General features: G+C 43.0%; 1 protein-coding gene across 1 annotated transcript in view; it reads left to right on the forward strand.

Moving 5' to 3' along the window:
• Positions 1-14,821, forward strand: part of HTR4 (5-hydroxytryptamine receptor 4) — a 373,357-nt gene that overhangs the window by 279,203 nt on the left and 79,333 nt on the right. The window lies entirely within an intron of this gene.

Consider the following 14,821-nt stretch of genomic DNA (forward strand, 5'->3'; position numbering starts at 1 on the left):
CTCACCTGGTGACGGCAGACGGAGTTCAGCGCGGCAGGCTGCAGTTCTCCTGAACTGCTCTGAACAGCTGTGAGTAGTATTCAGCAGCCGGGGATTTAAAATCCCCGCCTGCTGAATAAGATGCCTCTGAATGGTCACAGCCTGACCAATCAGAGGCCAGCCCTCACTCACACCCATTCATGAATTCATGAATGGGTGTGAGTGAGGGCTGGCCTCTGATTGGTCAGGCTGTGACCATTCAGAGGCATCTTATTCAGCAGGCGGGGATTTTAAATCCCCGGCTGCTGAATACTACTCACAGCTGTTCAGAGCAGTTCAGGAGAACTGCAGCCTGCCGCGCTGAACTCCGTCTGCCGTCACCAGGTGAGTATATATATATTTTTTATTTTTACACATTTCTGGATGAATTGCAGGAAAGGGCTTATATATTTAACCCCTTTCCGACAATTCATCCCGCGATCGCCGGCAGCCCATTGCATTCAGTGGAGTCGGCTGTATTGACGGCTCCATTGAATTCAATGGGCTAACATCGTTCTTCTCTGCCACAGCTGTTACAGCTGTGGCAGAGGAGAACTTGCTGTGTTGTTCCCATCATTTTCTTGAATTGCCAAGATTTTCACACATGAAAACCTTAGCGAGCATCGGCAAAATACAAAAATGTTCCGGTCGCCCATTGACTTCAATGGGGTTCGTTATTCGAAACGAACACCCGAACATCGCGGGAAGTTCGTTTCGAATAACGCGAACCCGAACATTTTGGTGTTCGCTCATCTTTATTAGCAATCCCTGATGAAATTTAGCATTAGATTACGCAACACTACACCAAGGATGGTATATAGGTATCTCTGCCACCTTAGGCTTTAATGGTTGGTTAGTGCACTGCTATAATGATAAGGGTTTGTTGTAGGTTGTGGCAGTCCTATGTATGGGGTGCATGCGCGGCTCAGACAGAATTATGTACACATCGCACAAGATCATGGTGGAAACTCCATATATTCTATGTGGCAATAATGCTCCCTTGCGCATGCACGGTATCTTCAACTATTGCAATGACATCGGCAACTACCTGAAAGATGCCGACCATCCAGTGCGATTAGTGTATCTTGCAAGATCACGTGCATCATTGTGGGATTATGGTACAGAGCCAGCGTCCCCAGCAATCTTCTAATTGGTGCAAACAAGGACAAGCCCCCATTTATGGTGGGTGGAGCCTTGGCTATTTAAATGGAGGCGCTATGTATGCCTACCAGGTCTGTCATTTTGTCTGGGGAATCATAACCCAGAGGATGTGTGTGTCTGCATGGCTGTATAAAACTATGTTAGCCTTACATCTTGGCTACATATGAGCGTGAAAGTATGGTGCAACTATCCTGGTGAAACAGCAAAAGTTATGAAGCTGTAGAAATGCATTGATAGCACCAATAGAGAGTTGTAATGACTAAGCAGCATTAGCTACTGACAGTTATCCATCAGGTCCCCCTCAGACATTCTAGTTTTTAATGGAACAGTCCATGAAATTTAGGCAGCTCAAATACCCTGATTGGGACTAAGCAGATTTATTTAGAGATAGTTCAAAACAGGATGTTTAATCTGGAGTAGGTGATACATGTATGACACCCATTACTATACATCCGAGTAAAGAACTTTTTGGATGTTCCAACAGTCTGGCGAAAAAACTATATAACCAGAGTGATTGGTAATGCTTATCAGGGTCTCTTATCCCTTCTATGTAAAAGTAATATCTATAGGAAGGTGTTTAAATTACATCCAAATATTAAGGACACCATAATCCATCATTGTAGTTCTATCATCCTCTGCTATCCCGTCAGGATATATTGTTACTGGTTTATTGTATAGACTTAGTCTGTACCCACTTTTTATATACAAGCCATCTGCAGTACTATAGATCAATAGTATATATCATGTTTGGATCTGTTACAGTACTCGCAGTTATTGGGCGATAATATCAAGGACATGATTTGAAGTCTATAAACCACAGATCTGGTGATTTATCAATAACATTAGACCTTATTTATGTATGTCCATGTTTAGATAGTGGGTTCCACAATATTTTAGATTATTAATAAAGGTTATATTTTTTTTATAACAATAGTTTTTATTGAATTTTCAATTATACATACAAAGGCATAGTAGTACGAAAAGATTTCCTGTCATAACACAATAATGTGGCTACATGCCTTATATCTTCTGAGTAAAAAATATATAACAAAGTTATAGCAATCAAATGTTATCTTATTTCACATCTTTCGTTGCTATTTTCGGAAATAACATTATAGAATAGTAAACAATGTCCTGGTCAGGGCCAACTCACATTTCAGGGAGCGAACAGGGGAGGGTATAATGGTGGGGTGGGGTGGGGGGTATTTCCTCTTTCCCAGGGCTGCCACGCCGAGGGCAAAGATACCAGGAAATTAGGTTTAGGTTAGTAGGCTTAACCCCACTGTAGGAAAGTGTAGTAATTCATCCATGGAGTCCAAAAACTAAGAAATTTATCACGTTTATCTTCTGTTATCTAGGTGGGCTTTGCATTTATCAGATACCAATTCATTCAGCGTTTAACTTCAGAAAAATCTAGAGAAGCTTTACAACAAGAATGGGCAATAGTTTGTTTTGCAGCTAAGAAGAGGAAAGAAATCAACCTCCTGGAATTTGGGGGTATATTCTCGATCTTTTTGTTCAACAGTGCCTCCCATGGATTTTTGCGCAGGTTGTGATACGTTACTGAATAAATTAGGGAGTATGTCCTAATTAGAGATGAGCAAGCATACTCGCTAAGGCAAACTACTGGAGCGAGTAGTGCCTTATTTGAGTACCTGCCCACTCGTTTCTAAAGATTCAGCTGCCAGCGGGGGGTGGGGAGTGGGGAGGAATGGAGGGGAGATCTCACTCTCTCCCCTCTGCTCCCCCTTGCTCACTCCTGCAACTCACCTGTCACCCGCACCGGCAGCCGAATCTTTAGAGACGAGCGGGCAGGTACTCGAATAAGGCACTACTCGCTCGAGTAGTTTGCCTTAGCGAGTATGCTCACTCATCTCTAGTCCTAATCCAAAGTTCTTTGACTCTGGGGCAGGACTGCTATTTGTGGAGCATGTCTCCGGGGAAAGAACAACCTCGGAAACATTCTTTAGAATAGCCAGGGACCGCATGTGCAATTCCAATGAAGAAGGATTTTATATGAGGTTTGTAACATTTATATGTTACGGACACCACGGTTGGTGGATCTCCAAATCTGAGACCACTCCTCCTCACTCAGAACGTCCCCCAAGTCCTGCTCCCATTTATTTACATACGATAATTGTGTGCGGAACTTGGTATGAACAAGGTTCGAGTATATTTGAGAGATGAGACCTTTTGCCTGTGGTTGTTTAAGGCAAACAGATTCAAAGGGGGTGAGGGTGTATGGAGGTTTTGTATTTTTCAATAGGGAGGATGACCACTTCTTTAACTGTAAATAACGGAATATTTCTGAGGATGGTACATCCTTATTTTTCTGTAGGATCGGAAACGTAGTCACACTCTCCTGAGAGAGTAAGTGATGTACCTTGGTTATGCCTCTTTTTGTCCAATTTTGGAAAGCTAGAGAGGAGTCATGGCCCGGTGGAAATAACGGGTTACGTAAGAATGGCAGGAGGGGTATGTAAGGGGAGAGCAGATTCCCTGAGTATTTTATGGAGTCCCAAACTCTAAGAGAATGTTTTATAATTGGGTTAGATGTGATAGGTCCATGAGCCAGGGGGATCCACAATAGTGAATCACCTGTGAGGGGGTGAATTTCCATGGCCTCTATGGAAAGCCAAAGAGGGGCATTGATGGTGGAATGTAGGGAGGCTAACTGGGCCACTTGGGCTGCCTGGTAATATTGTGTTATATGTGGGGTTCCCAAACCTCCTTGTTGCCTATGCCTATACAAAGTGGAACGTGATACTCTGGGGATAGAGTTATTCCAGATAAAGCGGAGGGTCATCTGTTGAAGTGTTTTCAAAAATGTCCAGGAACCTGAACTGGAAGAGCTTTAAAAAAATAGAGAAGTTTAGAAGGGAACGACATCTTTAAGGAGTTCACTCTTCCAATCCATGATATATGGTATCGGTCCCAGCTTTCTAATAGTAAGCAAAGTTTATGGAGGAGTGGTATATAGTTTTGCGCATATAATGCACCGTAGGAATTAGTCAGACTCACCCCCAGATAGTCCAGTGACCCTGTCATCTGTTGAAATGGGAAGTTGGATTGTAATAGAGAAAGTGTGTGTGAGGGCATGGTAAGATTAAAAGCTTTAGATTTTGTTTAATTAATTTTCAAACCGGAGATCGACCCGAACCTGGAAAGCTCTGCCATAGGATTCGGAATTGTAGTGTGGGGGGATGATATTATAGCTAGTGGTTCTAAGGCTAAAATGAAGAGGAGTGGGGAAAGTGGGCCGCCCTGCCTTGTGCCCCGCTGGTTCAAAAGTTATCAGAGCAAAAGCCTTTATAGCGAACAAAAACTTTAGAAGAGTTATATAGGATTCGCAACCAAGTTACGAACTCGGTGGGAAACTTCCAATGCTCTAATACCGAAAACAGGTATGACCAGCTTAGAGTATCAAAGGCTTTATAGACGTCCAGAGAGAGCAACATTACAGGGATGCCCCTAGTTTGACAGATATGCGTGAGGTGTGTAATCTGACGGATGCTATCAGAAGCTTGGCGGCCTGGAATAAAACCCACTTGATCCTTTCCAATTATAGATGTTAAAGCCGTATTTAGTCGCGAGGCTAGAATTTTAGTGAGGAGTTTTATATCTATATTGATTAGAGAAATAGGCCAGTAACTTTGTTCACCGGATCTCTTTCAGGCTTAGGGATCATGGAGATAGCTGCTGTAAGTGATATTTGTCCAACTTGTTGACCGTCCTGCATCGCGTTAAAATAATTAGCGAGATGAGTATGAAGAAATAGGGAAAAAGTTTTGTAGTAAGTAGCGGAGAAGCCATCCGGCCTCGGGCGTTTATTCACTTTCCGTGTTTTTTTCGCATCTTTAACCTCATCTGGAGTGATTTTTGCAGCCAAGAATGCCTCCGGAAGTGTGGTGTCTCAGAGGTACGCGTTTAGCAGATCTGTTGGTCTATTCTGTGATTGGGAATATGATGTGGCTCAGAACTGTCTGAATTAATAAAGGTTATATTTTAATAGTAGTAGGTTCTGTAGTAGTGATTAAATATATTTATATGAGACAAATTCAAAATGTACAATAAAAAAAGAGACATTTTCAGGAGGGTTTTTCTAACTCTTTTTTGCGCAACAGACGTGTTTATGCACCAAAGAGCCCCATGAAGGTCTATGGGAGCTGTGAAACACGCACATCTGCCTGTGCAGGTATGTGTTAAACGCAGTGTATACTCTGGATCCCTGGAAATGTGTTAGCCTAATTAGCCATTTAAATCAGGGCGGGGTGATTCTTCCGCCCGTGTCCAAGAGTGGTACTGAGCGTATTTGCGCAGGTACAAGTGCAAAATACACTTGTTCACTGCACAAAGTAATTGCACATTGGCGAGCGTATTGCATAATGCTGTCATCTGACGAAGTCCTAAGAACACAGATGTAGGCTATGCTATCATGGAAAGTAGAAAAACGCTAATGTAAACAGAACCTTAAGTATAGTGTCTTGTTTACGAAAATATACAAAATAAATCATTCATTTGAATTACTTTCTAAAGCTTTGTTTAGTCTTTCTACATTGTGACTATTTATTTTGCAGATCATTAATGCAGTATTAATGTTGTAGCTATTTGCTTGTAAGTTTCCCAAGAAGTTCGGTATTTAGAAATATAATGCACTTTTAATATGCTTTGGATAAAAATGCTAATGATAGGCACATCCATTTCTTTCACAGCTCCAGTATGTTATTACAAAGGTCTCATTTAAAACACTTTTGATCTTGCATTAGAAACTGATAGAAGCATCCCAGTGAACAAAAATAGCAACTGGAGTCTGGAAATATTGGATATTAGATACCACTGTGGCGTCGAATTTTTATGAAGATGTAACAGAATGCAACGGCTCTGTCATTATCATCCAGCATTAGGGGAATTTTTATGTGCAGATGGGAAACAGCCTGCTCAAAAATTACATTAAAAGTCTAGGAAATGTGTATACCAAGTCTATTGTATCAAATAGAATATCTATATACGTGTTTATACACTATTAATGATAAAAAGATAGATAGGTGTTTCTCTGAAAATAAGACCTACCCTTAAAATAAGTACTAGCTGCATTACAATAAAAAAGGAATATATTACCTAGCAGGCTCGATCCAGGTCCCTCCTGTTGCTTTCCGGAGCTCCAATGCGCTTCTTGCAGTCCTCGGCCACAGCTGACCACAGAAGATCACTTCCTGGTTACAGAATTCATAAATCCCGCCTCCAGGGAAGTGATGGCTCTGATTGGTTTTGAGTAGAGTTGAGCGAACATACTCTGGCGAGCTTGATGCTCGTTCGAGTATTAGCGTACTCGATGGTGCTCGTTACTCGAACGAGCATCAAATCGTGTTCGACCCCGCCCCAGCTTTTGGCTCCTCCCCACTGTGACGTGCCTGTTTTGGCCCCTCCCTGCCGCGACGCAGCGCACGTCATTTGCAAATTTTTGGTCTGGCAGGAAGGGGGAGAGAGAGAGAGAAAGATGAACCAACTAAAAAACAAAAAAAAGCTCAGGACCCTGCGTTCCGCATACAAAAATGCTCGAGGCTCCCATTGTAGCCAATGGCGTTCGTTACTCATGTAGAGCTCTCGAATTTTACGAAAAGCTCATCTCGAATAACACGGACCCAAACATTTGGGTACTCGCTCATCTCTAGTTTTGAGCGCTGCCCAGCCAAGCAATGAAGCGCTCGATGAACCAATACGATGGCGTTGATTGATACTTCGACCGCTGATCAGCCAATCACAGTGATCACATTGTGGAGGCAGGATTTATGAATTGGCCAATCAGTGCCACAGCAGAGCCAATTCATAAATCCCGCCTCCACAACGCAATGGCTGTGATTGGTTCTTCAACCGCTGATCAGCCAATCAATGCGCCGCTCGATAAACCAATCACAGCCATTGCATTGGTTCATTGAGCATTGCATTGATTGGCTGAGCAGCGCTCAAAAACTAATCAGAGCCATCGCTTTCTGGGGGCGGGATTTATGAATCCCATCACCAGGAAGTGATCTTCTGTAGGCGGCTGAGAAGTGATCTTCTGTGCATCAGAGCTCTGAAGAGCAGCGAGAGGGACCTGCACCCAGCTTGCTAAGTAAGTATAATAAGACATCCCCAAAAATAAGACCTAGCACTTCTTTTGGGGTGAAAATTAATATAAGACAGGGTCTTATGTTTGGGGAAACTAGATAGATAGGGGTGCAAGCGGAGACAGTAAATAGTTTCCAAATAACTAGCACAAAAAGTACGGACTTTCATGCACTCTATTAGAGATCATCAGACAAAGGATTCACATAGCACTGAACTATGATGTGACCATACAGATAAAGAATGATCTCTGTTAGGGCATAGCCACTCGGCTGTTGCCATATGGTATTTGGTCTGAGAAATTGAAAAGCACATAGACACTTTGAAATCCATACAGTATATGCCCCGAACGGCCCTTAAAAATAGACAAGAACTGGACATTCAGTGATTCTTTTCATGTGGACCATCGATGTGTGAAAAACAGCCATGGTAATGGTCTAGTTGGCTATTATGGGTCTTTGTGCTGTGCGTGGAAAACATGAACAGCACACGGACCAAAAGTACGGCTATGTAAATAGGACCCTGAACATCCAAGTAAACTATTTCATTCTATCTCCTCCTAGTTCTTATTCTTCCTCATTAGCTGTAGTTTTTAGTTATTTTAAGCATGAGGCCCTGGCTAGCACACAAATATAACCATAGTGTTCAGTGTAAGGCTGGTTGCAAAAGCCCATGTCTGCAATATGCATGAACCTAGCCTGAATAAGGGGGCAATTTACACGGCCATGTTTTTTTTCAGCGACATTTCCATAAGAGTGTGCATAACTATAAATGCCATATGGAGTCATTTTCCATTAGTAGATAGTGGAGCCTGAAAACAAATTCTAACATGGATGAATATTTTACATTTATAGGGCATCCTTTTATCAGCAATGACTCATCATGTTCAGCTTGCTCATTCTGTTCTGTACAGTTCTCTTTATGATTGGACAGAACACTTCATGATCCCTCTGTCTGGGCACTATTAGGGCCTGGGGAAAGGAATATCTCATGCCATTTTTTTAGTTTTCATTATTCATTCCTAAATGTTATAAGTATTCACATTTTTTGGCTGAAAATGTCCTTTTATTCTTGCATTTCTTTGCTTATCTTCTCACATTGCTCAGATATTGAAACATTTTAGGGAAGATAAGTGTCCTTTCACCTACCTACTGTTTACATGGTGAGTAATAGCTGGATAATTCTCTTTAAGGCCTCAGTCACACGGGCGCATCGGCACCCGTGTTACTGCAGGAAGGCCTGAAGACGGCGGTCTCTCTGCAGCGCCGGAGGAAAGAACATGTGACCGGCTTCATTGTCGGTCATGTGTTCTTTCAGCAGCGCTGGAGAGAGACGGCCGTCTTCAGGTACGGCCGTCTTCTAACTGTCAGTCACACAGGCGCATCGGCACCGGTGTACGGATGCTTATGCGCCCGTGTGACTGAGGCCTGAGGCCTCATGTCCACGGGTGGGACCTAGTCTGCATGCAGGAGCCTGCAGCGGAATCCTACCCTGCCTGCGGCCGACGACCGAACGTACCTATTCGGATCTTGAATTTTCTATACTGCGAACGTGTACAGAAGTGCCAGCCAGCACAGTACAGTTTTTAAAATTTTTTTTTTTTAAATTCTGCTTTCCCATGGAATCCGTGGCCTGTCCGCTGTGTCAGGGTGTGGATCAGATGGCTTCCATTGACTTCAATGGAAGCTGTCCATGTGAGAACTGCAGTAAAATGAAGCATGCTGCAATTTTTAATCCACGACCGGAGACCACAATTGGTTTCTGCTTGTGGACATGAAAAATCATTTTTACATAGCATGCTTTTACAATCCACTCCGGATTCCACTACAAAAATTCCGCCCGTGGACATTAGGCAGAGTATTATATATTCCATAAAAACTAATATTATATTGCATCAAATACTGTAAAGTTCTAACTGTTTCAACTTTAGAGCTACTTTAAAGTTTTAGTTAAATCATCTGCTAAAACTATTCAAAATTCATTTTGCTAAAAACCTGGATGCAATTCTAAATGATCCTTGAAGGAGTTATCCCACCAGCAGATATGGTAATTATGTGACAGATCATGAAATATGTACAACATTTGCCATTTACAACAGCAATGATCCTTTGAAGAGTTATTACATTTACAGAGGTCTCTCAAATTACAATCCGGAATGACCATTGTAAATTGAAATGACTATAACCTGAGACCATAACTTTATGCAAAACGAGTGATTGTTCTAGAAGGCATCAAAATGTCATCCTGAAATAAAATAAATTTATGATTGAAGAAAATAAAGCAGATAACTAATACAGATAAAGCGAATCCTTACATATAAAAGACAGAAAACAGTAGCTTGAAGCTGTAAATCACTTTCTGTGTATATGGCAGGAGCTTCTTCAGGGTTCCATACAGTCTACAGAAAAATAAAATGGAGCCGCCAATCACGTGCCACAAATTTGCACTGTTTGTTACATTGTATGTTGAGTGTGGTTCCAAATACAGACCATTATATGTTGAAAACATTATAACTGAAGGTGATTGGAGCTTGAGGGACCACTGTACTTACATAGTATATCGCCATCTAGTGTTCAAAGTGTATATAAATGTGCGCATCCACCTATTGAGCTGAATGCTGGTGGACACATATGCTCAGTCAATTTACCCATTGTGATCCTCTTTCCTATTTTCGGCATACCGTTCCTCTATTTTTTGGTGGAAACCGTGCAAAATAGTTAAAATAGCAGTTATTAACATCTTGGAATTTTTCATATGAACTTGGTGGGATAACCACTTTAAATTGAGGCTACCAACCCTTTATTCTAGTTTTCCACCATTAAATAGCAGCATGTGTTTCTATCCTAGTGACAACAGTGAATGAGTAAGAAAGAAGTGCATACAATCCCTTTGAATCGCAGGACAACAATGATGTACAGCTGCTTATGGCTGGCAGATAAGAATAAAGCAGTATTGTTATCAGTGTAACTTTTTACTCAATCAGACTGTCAAACAACTCAAGCAGTCAAAACAATGCTGTGTTGGATTTTTAGCAAATAATTCTAAATGTAAGTTTTTGGAAGTAGATGGGAATAAAACCTAAAGCCGTAGGTTGTTCTTAAAGAGAATCTGACACCACCTTTATACTCTCTTCTCTGAGGGCAGCGTGAGGTGGTGACAGGCTTGCTGGTTGCAATGACATGTCTGTCTGTGAAGTAGCTTGTCAGAAACTTATATCTTATCAATAGCAGCACACACATTGAGGACTACAGGAACTAGTCCTCAATATTTATGAGCTGCAGGCTAGCTCCATGCACTCTATCCTCTCTGATCGGCAGCTGTCTGCCTATTACTGTGGCTAGAGAAACAGCAGTCAATCTATGACTGGAGTTGGGGGTGGGAGGGGTGATGAATATTGAAGACTACTTTTTGTAGTCCTTTGTGTGCTCAACTACTGATAAAGTATAAGTTTCTAATAAACTGCTCCACAGATACATAAAACAAACATATAACTACAATCAGTGAGTCTGTCACTACATTATGCTGCTCTAAGAGAGGACAGTATAAAGGTGGTCACAGATTCCAAACACATCAAGGCAAAGGAAAAAAGTAACTCACATATTACTGCCAGCGGCCCTGTTTACCCATATGCTAATATAAAGATATACAAGGGCACTTCCCAACAAAATGCAGACAGACAGATTGCTTTATAGATTGCTACTACATATTGGGGGGAAGTGGCTGCTTAGTATTATGCTTGCACATGGATAAAACATACAAAATACCATTGATGTGTGTAGTGCACCATGCAGGGTTACAGCCTATTAATGACTCCACGTATGATTCATCCCACTGTAGCGTAGACTATGGATAGTAGTGTCATTGGTGCTGTAAGCTTGATTGAAATGTTAAAGTTTTCTCTTTAGTGGGTGTCATATTCAGTTGTTGCTAACCATATCCCATATTCAACCTTGCCCTCGCCCTATATTGGACAGGGTCATCTTTCTCGAGGCGGGTGCTCTGTAAGCTATCACTCACGGCAGAAAATATCTGCAGTGGAAAAGAGTCATGCTGAGGATTTTCAAATCTTGGTAATTTATTAAGGTGGGCCTTACATTAGAGACACCCTGTGTGTTTGTGTGTGTATGTGTATATGAATATGTATACACATGCACACAGATGTATAATATCATACATCTGTAGCTGGGTCCAAAAGTGCTGGGGCAATGACACAGTTTTTAGAATGTTCAGAATTCAAGCTTTGTACCTTTTGTATACCACAATGGATTTGTAAAAATAAAACTTCATTATGTGGTTCAAGTGTAGACTTTCTGCTTTTATTCAAGGAGTTTAAAGGGAACCTGTCACGCCCTATAAGTACCATAAACTAAGTTATGGTGTGTACCCCCTTATCCTTACTTTGACCCTTTTGCAGGCCCTGGAATCTACTGCAGCCCCCCTAGGTCTTCTTGCGTGTGGGCTACATTGACATGGCTCATGTCATCAGGTTGTGTGAACTGGACAGGGGAGGTGACCCAGGGGCACTGATTCTGGATAGAGATGCTGGGTGAGAGACGGGTGAGAGATGCTGGGTGAGAGACGCTATCTGTTGTGGGTCTGGAGGGTCCTGACCGAGACCTCTAGCATGATGGAATAGGCAGGGAGCATTTGGGTTTAGCAGCTCCAGCAAACTCCAATGCTGTGAAGGTGGATGGGTGTTGTTAGCAGGCGCCTCATATTCTTGCCCCTGAAGTACCAGTTGCAGCTGCTCAAGCAGCCAGTCTACTCTGAGTTGGGTAGCGTAACGGAGGGGTCAAGCAGAATAGACAGATGCATCTTGTGCTAGTGAGGTAAGGAGCTGCTCCCATGCCAATTATTGCTCCTGAGTCATCACAGAATGTCGGGCACCCAACCCCTTCCCCCTCTCAGATTTACTAGCCCTGTTCCTTCCTCTCCTCTGCTACAGCTGGACCCTTCCAACTTCTAACTAGCTGACACTTAAAGGGGTTGTCCCGAAACGGGGTTTTTTTTTTTTCAACCCCCCCCCGTTCGGCGCAAGACAACCCCGATGCAGGGACTTAAAAAAAAAACCCGCACAGCGCTTACCTGAATCCCCGCGCTCCGGTGACTTTTTACTTACCGGTTGAAGATGGCCGCCGGGATCTTCTCCCTCGGTGGACCGCAGGGCTTCTGTGCGGTCCATTGCCGATTCCAGCCTCTTGATTGGCTGGAATCGGCACGTGACGGGGCGGAGCTACACGGAGCCGGCATCCTGCACGAGCGGCCCCATTGAGAAAAGAAGAAGACCCGGACTGCGCAAGCGCGTCTAATTTGGCCATTAGACGCCGAAAATTAGACGGGCTCCATGGAAACGAGGACGCTAGCAACGGAGCAGGTAAGTGAAAAACTTCTTATAACTTCTGTATGGCTCATAATTAATGCACAATGTACATTACAAAGTGCATTAATATGGCCATACAGAAGTGTATAGACCCACTTGCTGCCGCGGGACAACCCCTTTAAGCTCTATATTGCTTAAATAACCAAAACCACTCCAACCCAGTCATGGCCAGTCCTCCCTATGCTACATCTGGTCTTCTGACATGTTGCAGTAAACTGAGTGCAGAAAATGTTACAGAGCAATAATAATTGATGACACCCGGCTGATATGTGAAGTTTCATTCATATCTGTGTAAATCAAACTGCAGTGACTATGGTGCAATATAGTATATCTCTCACGTAGAGATGAGCGAACGTACTCGTCCGAGCTTGATATTCGTGCGAATATTAGGGTGTTCGGGATGCTCGTTACTCGTAACGAGTACCACGCGGTGTTCCGGTTACTTTCAGTTTCCTCTCTGAGACGTTAGCGCGCTTTTCTGGCCAATTGAAAGACAGGGAAGGCATTACAACTTCCCCCTGTGACGTTCAAGCCCTATACCACCCCCCTGCTGTGAGTGGCTGGGGCGATCAGATGTCACCCGAGTATAAAAATCGGCCCCTCCCGCGGCTCGGCTCAGATGCCTTGTGAGTTAGCTGAGGGACAGTGGTATCGTGCTGGAGCTGCTGTAGGGAGAGCGTTAGGAGTTAGTGTAGGCTTCAAGAACCCCAACGGTCCTTCTCAGGGCCACATCTAATAGTGTGCAGTACTGTGTTAGCACTGTAATTTTTTTTTTTTTTTCAAAATTGGATCTGCAGAGCATTGCGCCCTGCAATAGGGACAGAAGTGGTGGTTAGGCAGGGAGAGTGTTAGCAGTGAGTGTAGGCTTCAAGAACCCCAACGGTCCTTTCTAGGGCCACATCTATCCGTGTGCAGTACTGTCCAGGCTGCTGTTAGCAGTGTTGCATATTTTTTTTTTCTTCTCAAAACCGGCTGTGCAGATCATTGCACCCTCCATTGATACTACAGGGATAGAATTGTGTAGGCAGGGCCAGAAGACATACATTATTCATTGAATAGATGCAGTGTGGCTTTTCCTTTGAAAAAGAAGGGAAAAAATTCTATTTCGCCTGCCTCTGACAGTCCTCAGGGCTCTGGGTACATGTGTGCTGCGTGCAGAACGTTAAAAAAAATCAGACGCAGCCAGCTACGTTTTACTGCAGGCTTGCGCCAATTTTTTTCCTGCATGGGAAATCCCTGATCTGCTGTAGCGAATAACTTTGCATCACTGCAGTTCTCTGACACATTTGCAGGGCCACAACACAGTTATTACACTTAGTAGTATTCATTGAATACACGCAGTGTGGCTTGTCCTTTGAAAAACAAGGGAAAAAATTCTATTTTGGCTGCAGGCTTGCGCCAATTTTTTTCCTGCATGGGAAATCCCTGATCTGCTGTAGCGAATAACTTTGCATCACTGCAGTTCTCTGACACATTTGCAGGGCCACAACACAGTTATTACACTTAGTAGTATTCATTGAATACACGCAGTGTGGCTTGTCCTTTGAAAAACAAGGGAAAAAATTCTATTTTGGCTGCAGGCTTGCGCCAATTTTTTTCCTGCATGGGAAATCCCTGATCTGCTGTAGCGAATAACTTTGCATCACTGCAGTTCTCTGACACATTTGCAGGGCCACAACACAATTATTACACTTAGTAGTATTCATTGAATACACGCAGTGTGGCTTGTCCTTTGAAAAACAAGGGAAAAAATTCTATTTCGCCTGCCTCTGACAGTCCTCAGGGCTCTGGGTACGTGTGTGCTGCGTGCAGAACGTTAAAAAAAATCAGACGCAGCCAGCTACGTTTTACTGCAGGCTTGCGCCAATTTTTTTCCTGCATGGGAAATCCCTGATCTGCTGTAGCGAATAACTTTGCATCACTGCAGTTCTCTGACACATTTGCAGAGCCACAACACAGTTATTACACTTAGTAGTATTCATTGAATACACACAGTGTGGCTTGTCCTTTGAAAAACAAGGGAAAAAATTCTATTTTGGCTGCAGGCTTGCGCCAATTTTTTTCCTGCATGGGAAATCCCTGATCTGCTGTAGCGAATAACTTTGCATCACTGCAGTTCTCTGACACATTTGCAGGGCCACAACACAGTTATTACAC

The sequence above is a fragment of the Eleutherodactylus coqui genome, chromosome 2 (assembly GCF_035609145.1).
Source record: "Eleutherodactylus coqui strain aEleCoq1 chromosome 2, aEleCoq1.hap1, whole genome shotgun sequence".
In the NCBI taxonomy this organism is placed as follows: Eukaryota; Metazoa; Chordata; class Amphibia; order Anura; family Eleutherodactylidae; genus Eleutherodactylus; species Eleutherodactylus coqui.